The following is a 21,206-nucleotide window of genomic DNA, read 5'->3' on the forward strand; positions in this document are numbered from 1 at the left end:
AGAAAACTAATAACGGTTTGAATTGGTCCAGGTTATCGGGGACTGTTATTACTGACGGACAGGTGCGACTGCAGCCAGGCACGTAAGAAAACTCTCATCTCCATGGCAACATTTATGTCGCTTTCACTCATTTGCCGCTTTTCCACTAATGCAGGGGTAGGCAACCCAGAACCTTGAAAGAGCCATTTTGGACCCATCCATCCATCCATCCATTTTCTACCGCTTATTACCTTTTGGGGTCACGGGGGGCACTGGCGCCTATCTCAGCTACAATCGGGCGGAAGGCGGGGTACACCCTGGACAAGTCGCCAACTCATCGCAGGGCCAACATGGACCCAAATAACAAAAATTGTTTCTGTCCTGAGCCAACAGGCGGGCTGGGGGAGATTTTACAGTTACAGTAACACAATTAGCCCCGAACGGGCTAACATCACGACTAACGTGTTACACGTCAGATTCGCCCAGTGACTCTCTGTCGGAGTATCAAAACTGTGGTCCGGTGCACCACAGTTTTGTACTGTCGCTCGGTCCTTCGGCGGAGTGCTTCGGAAGCTACCGGTTCCACTCGTCTCTCCGGCCCGGACTGTTTACAGCGGCGCCAGGGGAGGGAGCGATAGGGACACACAAAGTGACAGAGAGAGCGAGCAGGCGGGCGAGCGAGGGATGGAGGGAGGAAGAACGCGTGCGGGTTTAGTGGAAAAGCGGCAAAACGTTTCTTTGCTTGCATCTCGGATGTGACGTCAATGTTCGGACCTCGAGAGCCACATACCACACCGGGATTGGTAGATTACTGCAGCTCCGCACAAAACGCTGTCAAGCGCCATTCATATAAAACTTGAGGGCCGCACTAACATTAAACTTTCATATTAAGGTGAGGGCCGTGTGTCTGAAACCCCTGCTATAGAACATATAAAACATTTGAAATTATTTTTATTTACACTACAGTAAAGTTACAAAATATAAACGGCCAACAATACATTGTACATGGCCGATTTAGTGCCACAAAAACTAATCAGAAGGGATATCAGGTCTTTTAATTGATTGCAACTGGACTGTTTTGTTTGTCTTAGAAGAGGTTTCACCGCTCATCCAAGTAGGCTTAATGAGTTCATGCTAATAGACTTAGATTGGTCTGATCTAGTCATAGACTTAGATTGGTCAGATTTAGTAATAATCTTAAATTTGGTCAAATGTAGTCTGAAATAAAAGAAGTAAGTCTCAGACGAGATCTGACCAATCTAAGTCTATGATGAGAAGAGGTGTCTCCGCTCGTCAAAATAGGTTCATCAGTTCGTGCTTCTAGACTTAGATTGGTCATATCTAGTCATTGACTTAGATTAGTCACATCTTGTCTGAAATAAAAGTAATACGTCTCAGACTAGACCTGACCAATCTGGTCAGATCTAGTCTGAAATAAAAGGAATACGTTTCAGACTAGATCCGACCAATCTAAGTCTGTGACGAGATCAGACCAATCTAAGGCTATGAGCATGAACTGATGAAGCCTACTTTGACATGCTGCGAAACCTCTTCTCGTCATAGACTTAGATTGGTCAGATCTAGCCTGAGACTTATTACTGTCATTTCAGACTAGACCTAAAATAAAAGTAATAAGTCTCAGACTGGATCTGACCAATCTAAGTCTATAACTAAATGACTAGATCAGACCAATCTACGTCAGTGACCACAAACTGATGAACCTACTTTGACGAGTGGTGAAACCTCTTCTTGTCATTGACTTAGATTGGTCAGATCTAGTCTGAGACTAATTAGTTTCATTTCAGAATAGATCTGAAATGAAAGTAATAAGTCTCAGACTAGATCCGACCAATCTAAGTCCATGACTAAATCACTAAATCAGACCAATCAAAGTCTATGAGCACGAACTGATGAACCTTCTTTGACGAGCGTCAAAACCGTTTCTCGTGATAGACTTAGATTGGTCTGATTTAGTCGGAGACTTGTTACTTTCATTTCAGACTAGATCTGAAATCAAAGTAGTTAGTCTCAGACTAGATCTGACCAATTAAAGTCTTATGACTAAATCACTAGATCAGACCAATCTAAGTCTATGAGCACGAACTGATTAATCTACTTTGCTGCAAAACCTCTTCTCGTGATACTTAGATTGGTCAGATTTAGTCTGAGAGTTGTAACTTTCATTTCAGACTAAATCTGAAATAAAAAAAATATGTCTCATATGACTTTCAGTTCAGACTAGATCTGAAATAAAAGTAATAAGTCTGACACTAGATCTAAACAATCTAAGTCTATGACTAAATCACTAGATCAGACCAATCTACGTCTGTGAGCATAAACTGATGAAGCCTACTTTGACATGCTGTGATACCTCTTCTCGTCATAGACTTAGATTGGTCTGATTTAGTCTGAGACTTGTTACTTTCATTTCAGACTAGATCTGAAATCAAATTAATAAATCTCGGACTAGATCTGACCAATCAAGGTCTTATGACTAAATCACTAGATCAGACCAATCTAAGTCTATGAGCACGAACTGATTAACCTACTTTGCTGCAAAACCTCTTTCGTGATACTTAGATTGGTCAGATTTAGTCTGAGACGGGTAAATTTCATTTCAGACTAGATCTGAAATAAAAAAAATACATCTCATATGACTTTCATTTCAGACTAGATCTGAAATAAAAGTAATAAGTCTGACACTGGATCTAAACAATCTAAGTCTATGACTAAATCACTAGATCAGACCAATCTAAGTCTATGAGCATGAACTGATTAACCTACTTTGCTGCAAAACCTCTTCTCGTGATACTTAGATTGGTTAGATTTAGTCCGAGACTTGTAACTTTCATTTCAGACTAGATTTGAATTAAAAAAAATAAATCTCATATGACTTTCATTTCAGACTAGATCTGAAATAAAAGTAATAAGTCTGACACTAGATCTAAACAATCTAAGTATACGACTAAATCACTAGATCAGACCAATCTAAGTCTATGAGCACAAACTGATGAAGCCTACTTTGACATGCTGTGAAACCTCTTCTCGTGATAGACTTAGATTGGTCAGATCTAGTCTGAGACTTGTTACTTTCATTTCAGACTAGATCTGAAATAAAAGTAATACGTCTGACACTAGATCTAAACAATTTAAGTCTTTGACTAAATCACTAGATCAGACCAATCTACGTCTGTGAGCACGAACTGATGAAGCCTACTTTGACATGCTGTGAAACCTCTTCTCGTGATAGACTTAGATTGGTCAGATCTAGTCTGAGACTTGTTACTTTCATTTCAGACTATATCTGAAATCAAAGTAATAAGTCTCAGACTAGATCTGACCAATCAACGTCTTATGACTAAACCACTAGATCAGACGAATCTACGTCTGTGAGCACAAACTGATGAAGCCTACTTTGACATGCTGTGAAACCTCTTCTCGCCATAGACTTAGATCGATCAGATCTAGTCTGAGACGTATTACTTTCATTTCAGACTAGATCTGAAATAAATGTAATAAGTCTGAGTTTAGATCTGACCAATCTAAGTCTATGACTAAATCACTATATCAGACCAATCTAAGTCTATGAGCATGAACTGATGAACCAACTTTGACGAGCGGCAAGACCTCTTCTCGTCATAGACTTAGATTGGTCAGATCTAGTCTGAGTCTTATTTACTTTTATTTCAAACTACGTCTGACCAATCTAAGTCTATGACTAGATCTGACCAATCTAAGTCTATGACTGGATCAGAACATCCAGGTCATAGTAATAGATCGCAACTGGACTGTTTGGTTTGTCTTAGGAGAGGTTTTGCTGCTCATCAGAGTAGGCTTAGATTGGTCACATCTAGTCTCAGAGTAGATCTGACCAATCTAAGTCTATAACTAGATCAGACCAATCTAAGTTTTCGATCATGAACTGATGAAGCCTACTTGGATGGACGGCAAAGCGTCTTCTCAGACAAACCAAACAGTCCTGTTGTGATCTATTACTATGACCTGAAATAAATGAGAACATTCACAGACATAATCAGAAGTGCCAATGATGTACATTATAGAAGCCTATATCATAGCTTGTATCCAGTCATGTGACTTTTGAATGAAAGTAAACAACGTAGTGGGCCACCAAACCAACAAGGCTACTGTACACCAAACTATCACAGTACACAAAAGGCCTGGATCTTACCACTAAAAGCAAATACAAAAAATGCAAACTATGCAATGGAATGCAATGAAAAATAAAAAATAGTTGAGTAAATGCAGCTGAGATAGGCTGGAGCTCCCCCCACAACCCTGAAAGGGACAGGCGGTAGAACATGGATGGATGGATGGATGGATGGATATCAAGGATTATCCATCGGTCACGTTTCTAGAAATATAGAACCATTGTGCTCCAGATGTCATTCTACACGACAAAACAGATGAAAACTTGGAAAAGCATGGAGGTCTACAACTTCTTTGTGTGTAGCTGGGTCCAAAAAAATTGTATCAAACCCTAAATATGCATCGTTTTTGTTTCGGTAAGGTAGCACATCATGATTTAACTTTGCATCTACAGCCGTGTTTGTTGCCTTGTTGTTGTTGCAGGCGCCGTCTTCATCCAAATATAACTACAGATGTCAACATCGTGTATGTGCTGAAAGTGTCACGTCTATGGGATCATGTTTTGTTCATGTTCGGTTTTGTTTTTTGGACATTCAGCTCCTGTTCCTGCACTTCTTTGTTTGTCTTCTTACCATAGCAACTCATGAGTTTTCACCTTGTCCTCATGTATCACACTCGTTTGCACTTATCATGGCCATTATTTAAACCTGTTGTTGCCAGGTGGTCAGCCTGGCGACTTTACCTCAACTCCCTTCATGCCATGCCCTGCTATTTAATCATTCTGTCCATGCCACGTAAGTTTTTGGTTTGTTTAGTTCTGCCTTTGTGCTTTGTTTGTTTTCATAGTCTAGTTTTGTACCGCCATTGTGCGCGCCTTTTGTTAGCCTTTTTTGTAGTTTGTTAGTGTATAAAAAAAGACGTACCTTCATTCACACCTTGCTCATGCCAACTGTCCTTTGCCTCGGAAAAACAAACCACCTCATAGTGTTAGTCTTCACAGAAAGCTTAATTTACGATTGTTGCCTTTGGTGAAAGCTTACCACATTTTATTTTATTTTTTTCAAGACTCGCCGATTTGGTTTTTTACGAACAGTGTTTTGAAAATTACTTTTTAAAAAGTAATACGTTCTAGTTACTCGTTACTATAGGAATAACTCTTAAATATAATAAATTAATAGGGAAAATAATTATTGCGTTAGTTAAAAAAATAAATATATATATATCTGGTATTTGCAGTTTAAAGATGTTTCATATAGAGCAGTGGTTCTTAACCTTGTTGGAGGTACAGAACCCCACCAGTTTCATATGCGCATTCCCCGAACCCTTCTTTAGTGAAAAATAAAATGTTTTTTTTTCAAATTCAAGACGAAGTTATGTTTTTTTTTAACCGTGCATGAACATCACCTTGTTCAAAGATCAAAACCAACACATGTGTGTGACTTCTGCTGTTGCCGTATTCATAATACGCCAATCGAGATAATTTTTCTTATTTACACGATGAGTCGGGGGGTGTCTTGTTCGCCTGAGGCTCCGCTGAACCCCTAGGGTTCGATCGAACGCAGGTTAAGAACCACTGATATAGAACACAGTGTGCGTGTGTCTGTGCTTTTTAAAAGGCGGGGCCTGTTGCTAAGCGACGTCATCGAGGGTTTTCAACGGGGCTGTGGTTGTGTGTCGGAACCTAGTGATCTGTTACCTCATATTGAACGTTCAGTTCAAGTCAGTTTGAGTTTATTTTGATAATGTATACGATACAATGTAATGCATCACACCATTCCAGTTGTCTCATTACACCACGTCCGAAAAGGAGTAGGAAGAAGCAGAGCTTATTTATTCCTACCCCTTTGTCCTATTTATATGTATTTATTTATAGTATCATGTTCTTTCTGCCATACTAATGTGCTTCCATGGCTGTCATATCGTCTTATCAACAAACGGTGTATTGTTTGGAGGGCAGGTTTGTCACTTCAATTAATTTGATTTGTTGTTTATTATTCCCGCCATGCACGTGTGTGCATGTTGTTATCTGACCGTGTCGCAGTGTGATGTCGCCGCTTCCTATTTGACATGAAAGGAATTTCACCGCGACGCTGCATGTGGCTTTCATGAGTAAAAAAAAATATTTCCTGCATTGAACTTGTTGACATAAATCATGGGTGTCAAACTCTGGCCCGCGGGCCAAATTTGGCCCACCGTGTAATTTAATTTGGCCCTTGAGGCAATATCAAAATAACATTAGAGCTGGCCCGCTGGTATTATAACACCGCATTCACCGCTAATACTCATACTTACCAACCCTCCCGATTTTCCCGGGAAACTCACGAATTTCAGTGCCCTTGCCGAAAATCACCCGGGGCAACCATTCTCCGGGATTTCTCTCGATTTCCACCCAAACAACATCATTGGGGACGTGCCTTAAAGGCATTGCATTCAACGTCGTCTACAAACTGTCGTCCCGTCCGCTTTTTCTCCATACAAACATTATGTCGGCCCAGTCACATACTATATGCGGACTTTACACACAAACAAGTGAATGCAAGGCATACTTGGTCAACCGCCATACAGGTCACACTGAGGGTGGCCGTATAAACAACTTTAACACTGTTACAAATATGCGCCACACTGTGAACCCACTCCAAACAACAATGACAACCACATTTAGGGAGAACATCCACACTGTAACCCAACATAAACACAAAATAAAAAATACCCAGAACCCCTTGCAGCAATAACTCTTCCGGGATGCTACAATATTTGAAAATTGATTTTGCATGTCACTATAAAGTTATACAAGCCTTGCTCATTCAATATTCAATGCAAAACTTGTTTGGGTCCCTATTAAAAGGTTAATTTGTTCAACCTTGGCCCGCGGCTTTGCTCAGTTTAAAATTTTGGCCCACTTTGTATTTGAGTTTGACACCCCTGACATAAATGAAACCCCACCGAAAGTAGCGAGCCACGTTACATCAAGCTATCGGTAATGGCGTCGTAACAGACCGGAAATTAAATAAATTACTCGTTACTAGTAAAAGTAACGGCGTTATTAAATAATGCAGTTAATACAAACACTGTTTATGAGATATGAAGAGCAAAAAAATGTGTTTCCAGAAATATGAATAACATCAAGATAAAACTTTAATTGGAAATGATAAACGTTAAAAGTATATCAAACTGTCTTGTCGGAAACGCATTTTGTATGCATGTAGAGTCACCCCAAGATGCACAAGGACAAAGACAGGCAGGAATTGCAGGTAAGACTTGATTTAATACAAAAATAAAATAACACTGCTGCAAAACAGGCAAAGAAAATGCGTGCCGAACGCACGGTAAGCTACGCTAATACTTAGCATAGAGTCCAAGAAGTCCAAACTGACGTGCCGAGCGCACGAGAAGCTAAGGCGTAACTTAGCAAAGATTCCAAGACTTAGAAGGGCCAACGTGAGTGTTGCATGAAGCAAACAACGAATCAAGAAAGAACTGAGGTCGAAGGTAGGCTTAAATACTGAAGTAACAATCAGAACACAGGTACGTGACAAAAGTAGAGCAGGTAGAGCAAATAAGAAACCATGGTAACCGAACAAACTACGGATCGGATTAGTCCAAACTAATCAGAAAACACACAAAAAGGACTCAAGAACAAAAACTATGTATGATCCGGGCGGTGGATCATGACATCAAACAAACTTTTAACGAAGTGATCACTGCAAACTTGTGCGTTTTTCTCGTCGTCTTCCGTCAATATCTTGCACTCTTTCGCCCTTCTAGATAACCTCTAGTGGAACTCTGAAGAAAAGTTTACCCTTTTCGCAATTTGAAGAGTTCAGATCAGCCTTAGAAAGGGTTTGGCAACCCAAAATGTTGAAAGAGCCATATTGGACCAAAAATAATAAAAAAAAAAAAATCTGTCGGGAGCCCCAAAAAATGTAAAGCCGGATATACTGTAAGTGTTATAATGAAGGCAACACATGATATAAGTGTCTATATTAGCCTACTATCAAAATGACTGTGTGTCGCGGGCTGATGCAAATCTATGTTGACAGAAATGTTAAAATGTAACGTTTATTCTAAAATATTTTACAAAAATTGGAAAACTACTACTCAGAGGGTGAGATAACCCCTGGAAATGACTGGCTTAGAATGGCCAAAAGTAAAGATGTGTGTGTTCAAGTTGAAGGAAATGGAAACTACAAATAAAATGAGCTCAAATATACCTAAAATACGCGGCGTAATGATGCATTATGTACATACAGCTATAATAAATAGCTGTATGTATGTAGGGCGGTAGGGCTTGGTTGGTAGCAACTTGAGGGTTCCAGGTTCGATCCCCACTTCCACCATTCTAGTCACTGCCGTTGTGTCCTTGGGCAAGACACCTTCTCCCAGTGCCACCCACACTGGTTTACATGTAACTTAGATATTGGGTTTCACTATGTAAAAGCGCTTTGAGTCACTGGGAGAAAAGCGCTATACAAATATAATTCAATTCAATAAATAGCATGTTAGCATCGGATTAGCTTGCAGTCATGCAGTGACCAAATATGCCTGATTAGCACTCCAACAAGTCAATAACATCGACAAAGCTCACCTTTGTGGATTCACGCACAGCATAAAATGTTTGGTGGACAAAACGAGACAAAGAAGGAGTGGCATATAACACGTCTTTCTGCATACTTGCCAAACTTGAGACCTCCGAATTCGGGAGAATGGGGTGAGGCGGGGTTGAAGTGAGGAGGGCGGGGTTCGGTGGTAGCGGGGGTTGTATATTGTAGCGTCCCGGAATAGTTAGTGCTGCTAGGGGTTATGGGTATTTTTTCTGTTGTGTTTATGTTGTGTTATAGTGCAGATGTTCTCCCGAAATGTGTTTGTCATTCTTGTTTGGTGTGGGTTCACAGTGTGGCGCATATTTGTAACAGTGTTAAATTTGTTTATACGCCCACCCTCAGTGTGACCTGTATGGCCTGTATGGGGGGGAGGCAGGGTTAAAGTGAGGAGCGCGGGGTTTGGTGGTAGCGGGGGTTGTATATTGTAGTGTCCCGGAATAGTTAGTGCTGCAAGGCGTTCTGGGTATTTGTTCTGTTGTGTTTATGTTGTGTTATAGTGCAGATGTTCTCCCGAAATGTGTTTGTCATTCTTGTTTGGTGTGAGTTTACAGTGTGGCGCATATTTGTAACGGTGTTAAAGTTGTTTATACGGCCACACTCAGTGTGACCTGTATGGCTGTTGACCAAGTATGCATTGCATTCACTTGTGTGTGGAGAAGCCATATGTTATGTGACTGAGCCGGCACGCTCTTTGTATGGAGAAAAAGCGGGCGTGACAAAATGGAGAGGACATTAAAGGCAGTGTCTCACCTATATTGTTGTTCTTGTAGAAATCGGGAGAAATTCGGGAAAATGGTTGTTCCGGGAGATTTCCAGGAGGGATACTGAAATTTGTGAGTCTCCCGGGAAAATTGGGAGGGTTGGCAAGTATGTCTCTCTGTGGCAGCATCAAGGGGAGTTGACATGTAAAAAAAATACGGTGCGTTCAAGGACTTCCGAAATTAGGACCAAATGGCACGCACAAAATACTGTCACCAATGAAGCATCTTTAAAATAAACAGTGGGATTTCTAACAATTAGGAAGGTTTGTGTCATGTTTGTTCTCCCACAGAAACCATAATACAACCTTTTTTTCCCTCGATTTTCAGACATTTTTTAAAAAATGGATGAAAATTGAAAAAAAAAAATGGAAAAAATGTATGAAACTAGCCACACGTTGCAGTCCCCCGGCCTAAGACAACACAAGCATAGCCTCTAAAAGCCCAAGCTGTTTGTTTACATGCTTTTTTTTAATTTCTCTTTGCTATTTGGGCTCATCAGACCCTAATTAGAATAAAAAAAATAAGAATCATATTTTTATATGATGTACTTAGTCCATAAGTAACAAACGTGTACTTCATGTGTAGTGACATGCTATTTCTTATTTTTACACTTTTTGTGTCCAAATTCCATTGTATGTTATACTCTTCTGACACCACCAGATGGCAGTATAACTGTCCACATATGTGGCCATAAGACCCCGGTTCAGTAGTCTACACAATTTTGGAAATAAGAGCTAAAAGGTGCTGTCCACACATGTGGCCACTAAGGAAAAGGGCATTTTTCTTTGAGAAAGGCAAAATGTTAGAACACTTTAAAAAAACAGACGCTCGCTGGCTCACCACTACAAGCCTGGCATAGTTGTGACGTCAGTCGAACACAACCTATTATTTAAGGTCGGAGCAGCCATCTTTAAAGCAAAGTAAGGACAGGTGAGAATCTCCGACTTTTCGGGTAGCAAATTGAACCCTGAGGGGCGTTTAAGTGCAAACTTCCCAATAGAAAATTGGAAAATCCAACTTCCCGGTGCAAATGGAATGCACCATTATGCTAGACTTTTTCCTGACATTTTTAATGGTCTGCGAGTCCACCTGTGTGGTCATGAGGCTTTTTGGTGATTGGTCGGTGAAGAATTCAGACTTTGGTTTCTATAACATGTAAAGAGTGGGAAGACAAGAACAAGTCGAGAGGTCTAGAACGTGTGCTGTGTGAAACTTTATCATCTATTAAACAAGACAAGAAGCAAGGAATCAAGCAGAGACAGAATTCAATTTGGCTCAAATTAAGGAGAGACGCCTGAACACTGTACCCTTGTACAGTGTCTCAGCACGCTCCGGCGAAAGATTGTATGCCTCCTCCTTTATTTGGACTTTCCCTGACCACATGGCAACAGCTGCTTCCAAAAGGACGGGGTCGTAAACAGCCTTTCGCCTTTGGTTACAGACCAGTTCAAAGAAAAGGTCGTAAAACAGTTCAAAGAAGCGGTGCCTGGAGGGAAGTCTAGTCCTGCTTACCTTTTGCTTTTGTAGTTCTTGGGTCAGACAATATATTTATGTTGATTACAATTTATGAAAGAAACAGAACACCTTCATGTTGCTTTCCATCGTACACAGTGGAGTTTTACAAGCCTTGTTCTTGATAGGTTCAAAGACATGTTTTTGCTTCTCGCCGGGCACCCAATGTAAAACAAAGTTTTTTGTGATGACTTAGTAACAATTATTCTAACGGGCTTGAATTTGAAAAGACGATGCATGGACGTTTTCCGGTTTCATTTCAGGTCATTTTAGGAATTAAGAAAAACTGCTGTTACAGCCGCTTAGACTGTGTTTCACGGCTATTGTGTGTCACGCTGTTAGCTGACACACACTCCATAGCAGAAACCTGATCCGGATTTATCGATCTGAACTGTACCACCACGACCCAAAGTGATCTGTCAGTGTGCTGGTGGAAATAACCAGAAAATCCGCGACCCCAAAAAGGGAATAAGCGGTAGAAAATGGATGGATGGATGCAAAAAAATGTACAGTATGCTTAAAATGGGGGAAGGGGAGATTTTTCACGTCATCCAAAACGTGAGACAAGAACACACTTTTTTATCTTTCTAGTATGTTGTGAAAAAAAAAATGTGAAAAACTGCTAGCAAGAGGCAGCTAAAAATACAGGTATTGGAAATTAACCTATTCTGCCTATAAGGCGCTCTATAAAATATCCAACGTTCGTATACAGGCTGCATAGGCACATTTATTAAACAGAGGTTCGTGGTACGCCAAAAAAATCACTTTATTAAAGTAAAGCATTATGTTTTCCTATATTTAAACACGGTGTTACCGTTCAAACTGTGTGTTATGTTACAGTTGCCAAAAATATTAAACATGCCTTGCAGTTTTTTCACTATTTAGAACACACAGCATAAGAAAAGAGGCGTGGTTTTGCCTCTCGAAAGGATTGCAAATGATGGGCAAAATTCCCAAAGTTGCGTATTCACGCACAGCATAAAACATTTGGTGCACAAAATGAGACAAAGAAGGAGGGGCATACAACTCGTCTTTCCGTGGCAACGTCAGAGAAAGTTATACATGTAAAGAAACGGTCTACACAACTATGGTGAGTTCAAGGACCGCCAAAATTAGTACTCTGCCTAACTGCTCTGATCAGTAAAGCATAAACACAAACAAATTAAAAAGTGGGATTTGTAACAATTAGGAAGGTTTGTGTCGTGTTTGTCCTCCTACACTTTTGAAAAAGCCCCTAGGGCTGAGCCCTATACCCGGGATCTATGTTGAGAGCCAGTAGCCACGATTTAGTTAATCCGGATTTCTAGTTGGTAACATATGGAATTTAAAAGTTGACCGACTTTGTCAGAAAAATTGTATCTAAATTATCAAAAAACTTTCCGTTCTCTGAGTTCCCAGTGAACAGACAAGAGGCTGTCTTTGTTGTAACAAGCCCAAAACTTGTAAAATTCCATTGTGTACGATGGGATGAGACGGGAGGGGGGGTCATCTATTTTGATCCAAGACTTCCCCAAGCTCGATCCAGGACCAGTCCAAGCCTGAGGCATCTTTTTCTTTTGTGTTAATGTGAGCGGAAAAAATGGCTGTTTACATACCACCCATTGCTTTAGAAACAACTGTTGTTATGTAAACAGGGAATATCCAAATACAAGAGGAGACGTGTACCTTTTTCGTTAGACCGTGTGTGACACTGTAAGAGGTTGACACGTTTCTCGTCTAATTTAATTATGTCTCTGTTTATTTCCTTGCTTCTTGTCTTGTTTAATAGATGTCATTGATGTTTGAACCTGACAGACTTCTTGACTTATGGCCACAAACTTCTACTATACAGGTGCGAGACATGATTTATAATCTAGCAAAACACTTTTACGAACTCAGCTCAGTAGCTGACTTACTTCTCAAGTGGCCAGAGGAGCAGTGTGAGCAAGGCGCTAAGTTACCATTCAAGAAAAGTACTTCCTCGGTGTTAGCTCCTATCAAAAAAAAAAAATGTTTCTATAGCTTGATTACTATGCAGGGGACCTCTTGTAAGGATTGTAAATGATGGGCAAAATTCCCCAAATTGTGGATTCACGCACAGCATAAAACATTTGGAGCACAAAATGAGACAAAGAAGGAGGGGCATAAAACTCGTCTTTCTGTGGCAGCGTCCAGAAAAGTAGTTCCTCGGTGTTATCTCCGATCATGACTCCCTATTTTCTGCTTTGTTAGCCGCCTGGTGCTAGCAGTTTTTCACTACTTAGAATGTACTTGTGTTCTTGCCTCTCGTAAGGATTGCAAATTGTGGGCAAAATTCCCAAAGTTGTGTATTCACAAACAGCATAAAACATTTGGTGCACAAAATGAGACAAGGAAGGAGGGGCATAAACATGTCTTTCTGTGGCAACGTCGGAGAAAGTAGTTCCTCTGTGTTAGCCCCTATCATGACAATGTTGCTGTAGCTGGATTACTATGCAGGTGACAGCTTTTAATGGAGTATTTTTGGCAGTTTTTGGGATGTTTTCTTAGAGCGTTTGATAGGTGGAATAGATGACTCCCTATATTAGGTTTTGTTAGCCGCCTTTTGCTAACAGTTTTTCCACTACTTAGAATGTATATGTGTTCTTGCCTCTCGTAAGGATTGCAAATGGTGGGCAAAATTCCCAAAGTTGTGTATTCATGCACAGCATAAAACATTAGGTGCACAAAATGAAACAAAGAAAAATGTGCATAAACACGTCTTTCTGTGGCAACGTCGGAGAAAGTAGTTCCTCTGTGTTAGCCCCTATCATAACAATGTTGCTGTAGCTGGATTACTATGCAGGTGACAGCTTTTAATGGAGTATTGTTGGCAGTTTTTTGGATGTTTTCTTAGAGCGCTTGATAGGCGGAATAGATGACTCCCTATTTTCTGCTTTGTTAGCCGCCTGGTGCTAGCAGTTTTTCACTACTTAGAATGTACGTGTGTTCTTAACTCTCGTAAAGATTGCAAATGGTGGGCAAAATTCCCCAAATTGTGTATTCATGCACAGCATAAAACATTTGGGGCACAAAATAAGACAAATAAGGAGGGGCATAAAACACGTCTTTCTGTGGCAGCGTCTAGAAAAGTAGTTCCTCTGTGTTAGCTCCTATCATAACAACATCGCTATAGTTTAATTACTATGCAGGTGACAGCATTTAATGGAGTATTGTTGTCGGTTTTTGGGTGTTTTTTTAGAGCGCTTGATAGGCGGAATAGATAACTCCCTATTTTCTATTTTGTTAGCCGCCTGGTGCTGTCAGTTTTTCACTATTTAGAAAGTCCAGAATATGAAAAGACGTGTGTTCTTGCCTTTCGTAAGGATTGCAAATGGTGGGCAAAATTCCCAAAGTTGTGTATTCACACACAGCATAAAACATTTAATGCACAAAATAAGACAAAGAAGGAGGGGCATAAAACACGTCTTTCTGTGGCAACGTCCAGAAAAGTAGTTCCTCGGTGTTTGCTCCTATCATGACTCCTTATTTTCTGCTTTGTTAGCCGCCTGGTGCTAACAGTTTCTCACTACTTAGAATGTACGTGTGTTCTGGCCTCTCGTAAGGATTGTAAATGTTGGGCAAAATTCCCAAAGTTGTGTATTCACGCACAGCATAAAACATTTGGTGCACAAAATGCGACAAATAAGGAGGGGCATAAAACTTGTCTTTCTGTGGCAGCGTCCAGAAAAGTAGTTCCTCTGTGTTAGCTCCTATCAGGACTCCCTATTTTCTGCTTTGTTAGCCGCCTGGTGCCAGCAGTTTTTCACTACTTAGAATGTATGTGTGTCCTTGCCATTCGTACGGATTGTAAATGTTATGAAAATTCCCAAAGTTGTGTATTCACGCACAGCATAAAACATTTGGTGCACAAAATGAGACAAAGAAGGAGGGGCATGAACACGTCTTTCTGTGGCAACGTCGGAGAAAGTAGTTCCTCTGTGTTAGCTCCTATCATAACAATGTTGCTGTAGCTGGATTACTATGCAGGTGACAGCTTTTAATGGAGTATTTTTGGCAGTTTTTTGGATGTTTTCTTAGAGCGTTTCATAGGCGGAATAGATGAATCCCTATTTTCTGCTTTGTTAACCGCCTGGTGCTAGCAGTTTTTCACTACTTAGAATGTACTTGTGTTCTTGCCTCTCGTAAGGATTGCAAATTGTGGGCAAAATTCCCAAAGTTGTATATTCACGCACAGCATACAACATTTGGTGCACAAAATGCGACAAATAAGGAGGGGCATAAAACTCGTCTTTCTGTGGCAGCGTCCAGAAAAGTAGTTCCTCTGTGTTAGCTCCTATCATAACAACATCGCTATGGTTTAATTACTATGCAGGTGACAGCATTTAATGGAGTATTGTTGTCGGTTTTTTGGTGTTTTTTTAGAGCGCTTGATAGGCGGAATAGATGACTCCCTATTTTCTATTTTGTTAGTCGCCTGGTGCTGTCAGTTTTTCACTATTTAGAAAGTCCAGAATATGAAAAGACGTGTGTTCTTGCCTTTCGTAAGGATTGCAAATGGTGGGCAAAATTCCCAAAGTTGTGTATTCACGCACAGCATAAAACATTTAATGCACAAAATAAGACAAATAAGGAGGGGCAAAAAACACGTCTTTCTGTGGCAACGTCCAGAAAAGTAGTTCCTCGGTGTTAGCTCCTATCATGACTCCCTATTTTTGTCTTTGTGAGCCGCCTGGTGCTAGCATTTTTTCAAAACTTAAAATGTACATGTGTCCTGGCCTCTCGTAAGGATTGCAAATGTTGGGCAAAATTCATAAAGTTGTGTATTCACGCACAGCATAAAACATTTAATGCACAAAATGAGACAAAGAAGGAGGGGCATAAACACGTCTTTCTGTGGCAACGTCCAGTAAAGTAGTTCCTCGGTGTTAGCTCCGATCATGACTCCCTATTTTCTGCTTTGTTAGCCGCCTGGTGCCAGCAGTTCTTCACTACTTAGAATGTATGTGTGTCCTTGCCATTCGTACGGATTGTAAATGTTATGCAAAATTCCCAAAGTTGTGTATTCACGCACAGCATAAAACATTTGGTGCACAGAATGAGACAAATAAGGAGGGTCATAAAACTCGTCTTTCTGTGGCAGCGTCCAGAAAAGTAGTTCCTCTGTGTTAGCTCCTATCAGGACTCCCTATTTTCTGCTTTGTTAGCCGCCTGGTGCCAGCAGTTTTTCACTACTTAGAATATATGTGTGTCCTTGCCATTCGTACGGATTGTAAATGTTATGCAAAATTCCCAAAGTTGTGTATTCACGCACAGCATAAAACATTTAATGCACAAAATGAGACAAAGAAGGTGGGGCAAAAAACACGTCTTTCTGTGGCAGCGTCCAGAAAAGTAGTTCCTCGGTGTTAGCTCCTATCATAACAACGTCGCTATAGTTTAATTACTATGCAGGTGACAGCATTGTTGGCGGTTTTTGGGTGTTTTTTAAGAGCACTTATTAGGCGGAATAGATGACTCAATATTTTCTCTAGGTTAGCTGCCTGGTGCTAGCAGTCTTTTACTATTTAGAAGGTACAGAATATTAAATTATGTGTGTTGATGCCTCCTGTAAAGATTGCGAATGATGGGCACAATTCTAAAAGTGCAGTTTCCCTTCAAGCCCGGAGCCCGCCACCTTCCATGGAGATGATCATGACTAAGTCTGAATATTAGAGTCGGACCAGCCGGAAAAGAGTGGGATAAAAGCCCGGCAGACGAGGAGGACAGGGTGACCGTGACCTGGACCTGAACAGTTATCAAGTTCACTAACAGGATCACAGGAAGATCACAGGACTGGCTTTCAAAAGGCAGATAAATGAACTTAAGTGGACCACCAGCCGGGCTCGGGGCTGAAGGCGCCGTTCTGCAGAGTCCGAGGCTGGCAGCAGCAAACAAAAGGAGAGTGAGTAGGGAGCGTTCAAACGAAGAAACAATTAGGGGACTAATTACCAGCATCGTTTTTGTTAGCTGTCTGCTGCTAATTTCTTTGATTGAGACAAAGCAGGACATTTTGTCCTTATAGGCCGGGACAAATTACTTTTTTTTAAACGATTATTTACTTAACTAAAGACACAATGGATGCTTTTGTTGCTCGACTCGGAGTTCAGGGTTTGTTTGTTTTCAGCGTGTATAAATCAGGCAGTATTTTGAGTTTGTGTGGTGCCAGCATTTTGATTTGCTGGTTTCCGCCGAGTCATACAAAACTAGCATTACGTCACACTTTTAGCTATTACTCTCCTCTTAAAAGGGACTGATTTCAACCAGCCTAGGGGGCGCTAACTTCCCAATGTGTTTCAAAGGGGAACATTATCGCCAGACCTATGTAAGCGTCGATATATACCTTGATGTTGCAGAAAAAAGACCATATGTTTTTTTAACCGATTTCCGTACTCTAAAAGGGTGAATTTGGCGATTTAAACGCCTTTCACCCGTGACGTTACAACGGGAAGCAATCCACCATATTCTCAAACTCATTACACACACAAGTCAAATCAGCTCTGTTATTTTCCGTTTTTTCGACTGTTTTCCGTACCTCGGAGACATCATGTGGTGTAACAACACGATCAGGGACGGATTCAAGTTGTCTTACGTGGAGTGTGCATCGATTAGCACGGCATGCTAATCGATGCTAACATGGCAGGAATGGCAAGAATGCGCGGATATCCTGCGACACTCAAAGCAGATGCATTTCCAATGATAAAGTCAACGAAATCACAATGGCGAGTTTTTGTTGATGTTATTGACTTATGTGCTAATCAGACATAATTGGTCGCGGCATGACTGCCAGCTAATCGATGCTAATATTCTTTTTAGGCTAGCTGTATGTACATTTGTAGCTATATTTGCATCCAGCCTTTACCTCCAACCACGTTTAATGCCAAACAAACACTTACCAATCGACGTATTTAAGTTGCTCCAGTGGTCAAAATATGCATTTGTTGGTTAGAAGGCGATAGCCGAATAGCTTTAATAGCTTCAGTTTCTTCTTCAATTTTGTTTTCGCTATCTGCCTCCAAACTCCAACCATCCGTTTCAATACATGCGTGATCTGTTGAATCGCTTAAGCCAGTGGTTCTCAAATGGGGGTACTTGAAGGTATGCCAAGGGGTACGTGAGATTTTTTGAAAATATTCTAAAAGTAGCAACGATTCAAAAATCCTTTATGAATATACGTATAACAAAATATGAATTTAAGTTCATACACTGTGAAAAGAAATGCAACAATGCAATATTCAGTGTTGACAGCTCGACTTTTTGTGGACATGTTCCATAAATATTGATGTTAAAGATTTCTTTTTTTGTGAAGAAATGTTTAGAATTAAGTTTATGAATCCAGACGGATCTCTATTACAATCCCCAAAGAGGGCATTTTAAATTGATGATTACTTTTATGTGTAGAAATCTTTATTCATAATTAAATCACTAGTTTATTTTTCAACAAGTTTTTAGTTATTTTTGTATCTTTTTTTTCCAAATAGTTCAAGAAAGACCACTAAAAATTAGCAATATTTTGCACTGTTATACAATTTAATAAATAGGAAACTGATGACATAGTGCTGTATTTTACTTCTTTATCTTTTTTTTTTCAACCAAAAATGCTTTGCTCTGATTAGGGGGTGCTTGAATTAAAAAAATGTTCACAGGGGGTACATCACTGAAAAGAGGTTGAGAACCACTGGCTTAAACCGCTGAAATCCGAGTCTGAATCCGAGCTAATGTCGCTATATCTTGCTGTGCTATCCGCCATGTTTGTTTGTATTGGCATCACTATGTGACGTCACAGGAAAATGAACAGGTGGATTTACAGATAGCGAAAATCAGGCACTTTAAAGCCTTTTTTCGGGATATTCCATGATGGGTAAAATTTTGAAAAAAACTTCGAAAAATAAAATAAGCCACTGGGAACTGATTTTTTATTGGTTTTAACCCTTCTGAAATTGTGATAATGTTCCCCTTTAAGCATTAAATCCCGCCCTCTTACGGCGTTTTTACATGTAGCGATGTACAAAACCCAGAACCGGTGAAGTTGGCACTTTGTGTAAATGGTAAATAAAAATAGAATACAATGATTTGCAAATCCTTTTCAACCTACCGTATTTCCTTCAATTGCCGCCGGGTATATGATATGCGCCTGCCTAGAATTACTGCCCGGTCAAACTCGTTTCGCAAAATATTATTTTTATTAGCGCATGTCTAGAATTTCCGCCGGGTCAAACTCGTTTCGCAAAATAATTAGCATATGCCTAGAATTTCCGCCGATTCAAACTCGTCACGTCACGAGTGACACTTCACCTGTCATCATTTTCAAAATGGATGGGGCTGATTTCAATAATCTGAAATCGCATAAAGGGAAGAAAATTAAGAGCTATTCAGTAGGATATAAGGTCTACGCTATTGACTATGCTAAAAAAAACAGTAAGCAGCTATGTTTTATTAATATACCGTAGCTGCGTGTGTCAAATATGAGTCATTAAAAGACTCCCGTCTCCTGGTGGTAGAGGGCGCTAGTGATCCTTCTTGCGACTACTCGGCCGCAGAAGAAGTGACAACAAGCAGCAAGAGTGAGCAGTGTGTGTTTATTTTTTCCTCTCGCTTGCACTTTTAACATGGAGGATTACATATCTAAAATGAAAGTTTTGTAAACTGGACTTTCAATCGAAGCAGGCGGTAATAAAAGAAAATCTCCATTGAGACAGAGAGACTTTTAAAACTGAAGAAAGATAAGGAAGACTTCTATAACAAGTTATCGATGCTTTTGATCAGAAGGAGCAGCGCAAGGTAAGACCATAATAACGTTTTTTTAATTAAATGTGCTTTTCATGGTGGTATCCTTACATCACACTCAAATTTTTGAGCGCAGGCCTAAATTTACGGCATGCCTTTGGTAAGTGCCGGAGTGTGAAGAGGTTTTAAAATAATTAGCGCATGCTTGCCTTTACCGCATGCCTTTGGTAAGCGCCAGAGTGAGAAGAGGATTTAAATTAATTAGCGTCCCGGCGGCAATTCAAAGAAATACGGTATAGTCAATTGAATAGACTGCAAAAACGTTATGTTCAAACTGGAAACTGGAAAAATTAGTTATTTTTTGCAAATATTAGCTCATTTGGAACTTTATGGCTGCAATATGTTTCAGAAAAGCTAGAACAAGTGGCAAAAAAGACTGAGAAAGTAGAGGAATGCTCATCAAACACTTATTTGTAACATCCCACAGGTGAACAGGCTAATTGGGAATAGGTGCGCGCCATGATTGGGTATAAAAGCAGCTTCTGTCACAACGAGGGGGTCGCAGCTTACTGCGAGGTTTGTTCTCCCGGGATGCAAACAGACTTTTCCGGACAAGGGCAGCAAGCAGGAACATATTTATTAATCTATTAATCCCACGCAGCAGAAATGACAGGAACCACAACAAAAGGAAAATGTGTCATTCACACGGGAAGCTAAGGTAAAAAACTTAGGACATGAAAACCTCACTAAACTATGGCATGAAACAAAAAGCATTATCTATGGAATCACATGAAATAAGCAAGACTTACTGTGGCAAGAAAAGAGCATGAAACTATGGCACAAACAGAGAAATGACGCCAGAACGACTAACTGGCAAAAACGGGCTTGAATAATAGTCTCTTAATTAGAGCAGGCGCATGTCCGAACACCAGCGGGAGGTGAAACTAATGAGTCGCCATGGTAACTAAACAAGGGAGCACTAACAGGAAGTAGATGAGTCCAAAACTAACAGAAAATACAAAAAGATGATCCGGACCATGGATCATGACAGCTTCCACTTTGTGAACAAATGCGTGAGCAAATTGTCCAACAGTTTAAGAACAACATTTCTGAACAAGCTATTGCAAGGAATGTAGGGATTTCATCATCTATGGTCCGTAATATCATCAAAAGGTTCAGAGATTCTGGAGAAATCACTGCACGTGACCTTCGATCGCTCAGGCGGTACTGCATGAAAAAGTGACATCAGTGTGTAAAGGATATCGCTCCTGATGGGTCGTGGTTAGGGCCTTGCATGGCAGCTCCCGCTATCAGTGTGTGAAAGTGTGTGTGAATGGGTGAATGTGGAACTGGTGTCAAAGCGCTCTGAGTACTTTGAAGATAGAAGAGCGCTATAGAAGTATAACCCATTTACCATTTATGTGTAATCTGAACAGGAGTGAGGTACACAACTCAAGTGTGAATAAAAAACAAAAAAAAAAAAAAAACAAAAAAATATATATATATAAGGACTCCGGCTTAT

General features: G+C 40.3%; 1 protein-coding gene across 1 annotated transcript in view; it reads left to right on the plus strand.

The window, feature by feature from the left end:
* LOC133569299 (cadherin-12-like) overlaps positions 1-21,206 on the plus strand; it is a 343,124-nt gene that overhangs the window by 81,292 nt on the left and 240,626 nt on the right. The window lies entirely within an intron of this gene.

This window comes from Nerophis ophidion, linkage group LG15 (genome assembly GCF_033978795.1).
Source record: "Nerophis ophidion isolate RoL-2023_Sa linkage group LG15, RoL_Noph_v1.0, whole genome shotgun sequence".
In the NCBI taxonomy this organism is placed as follows: Eukaryota; Metazoa; Chordata; class Actinopteri; order Syngnathiformes; family Syngnathidae; genus Nerophis; species Nerophis ophidion.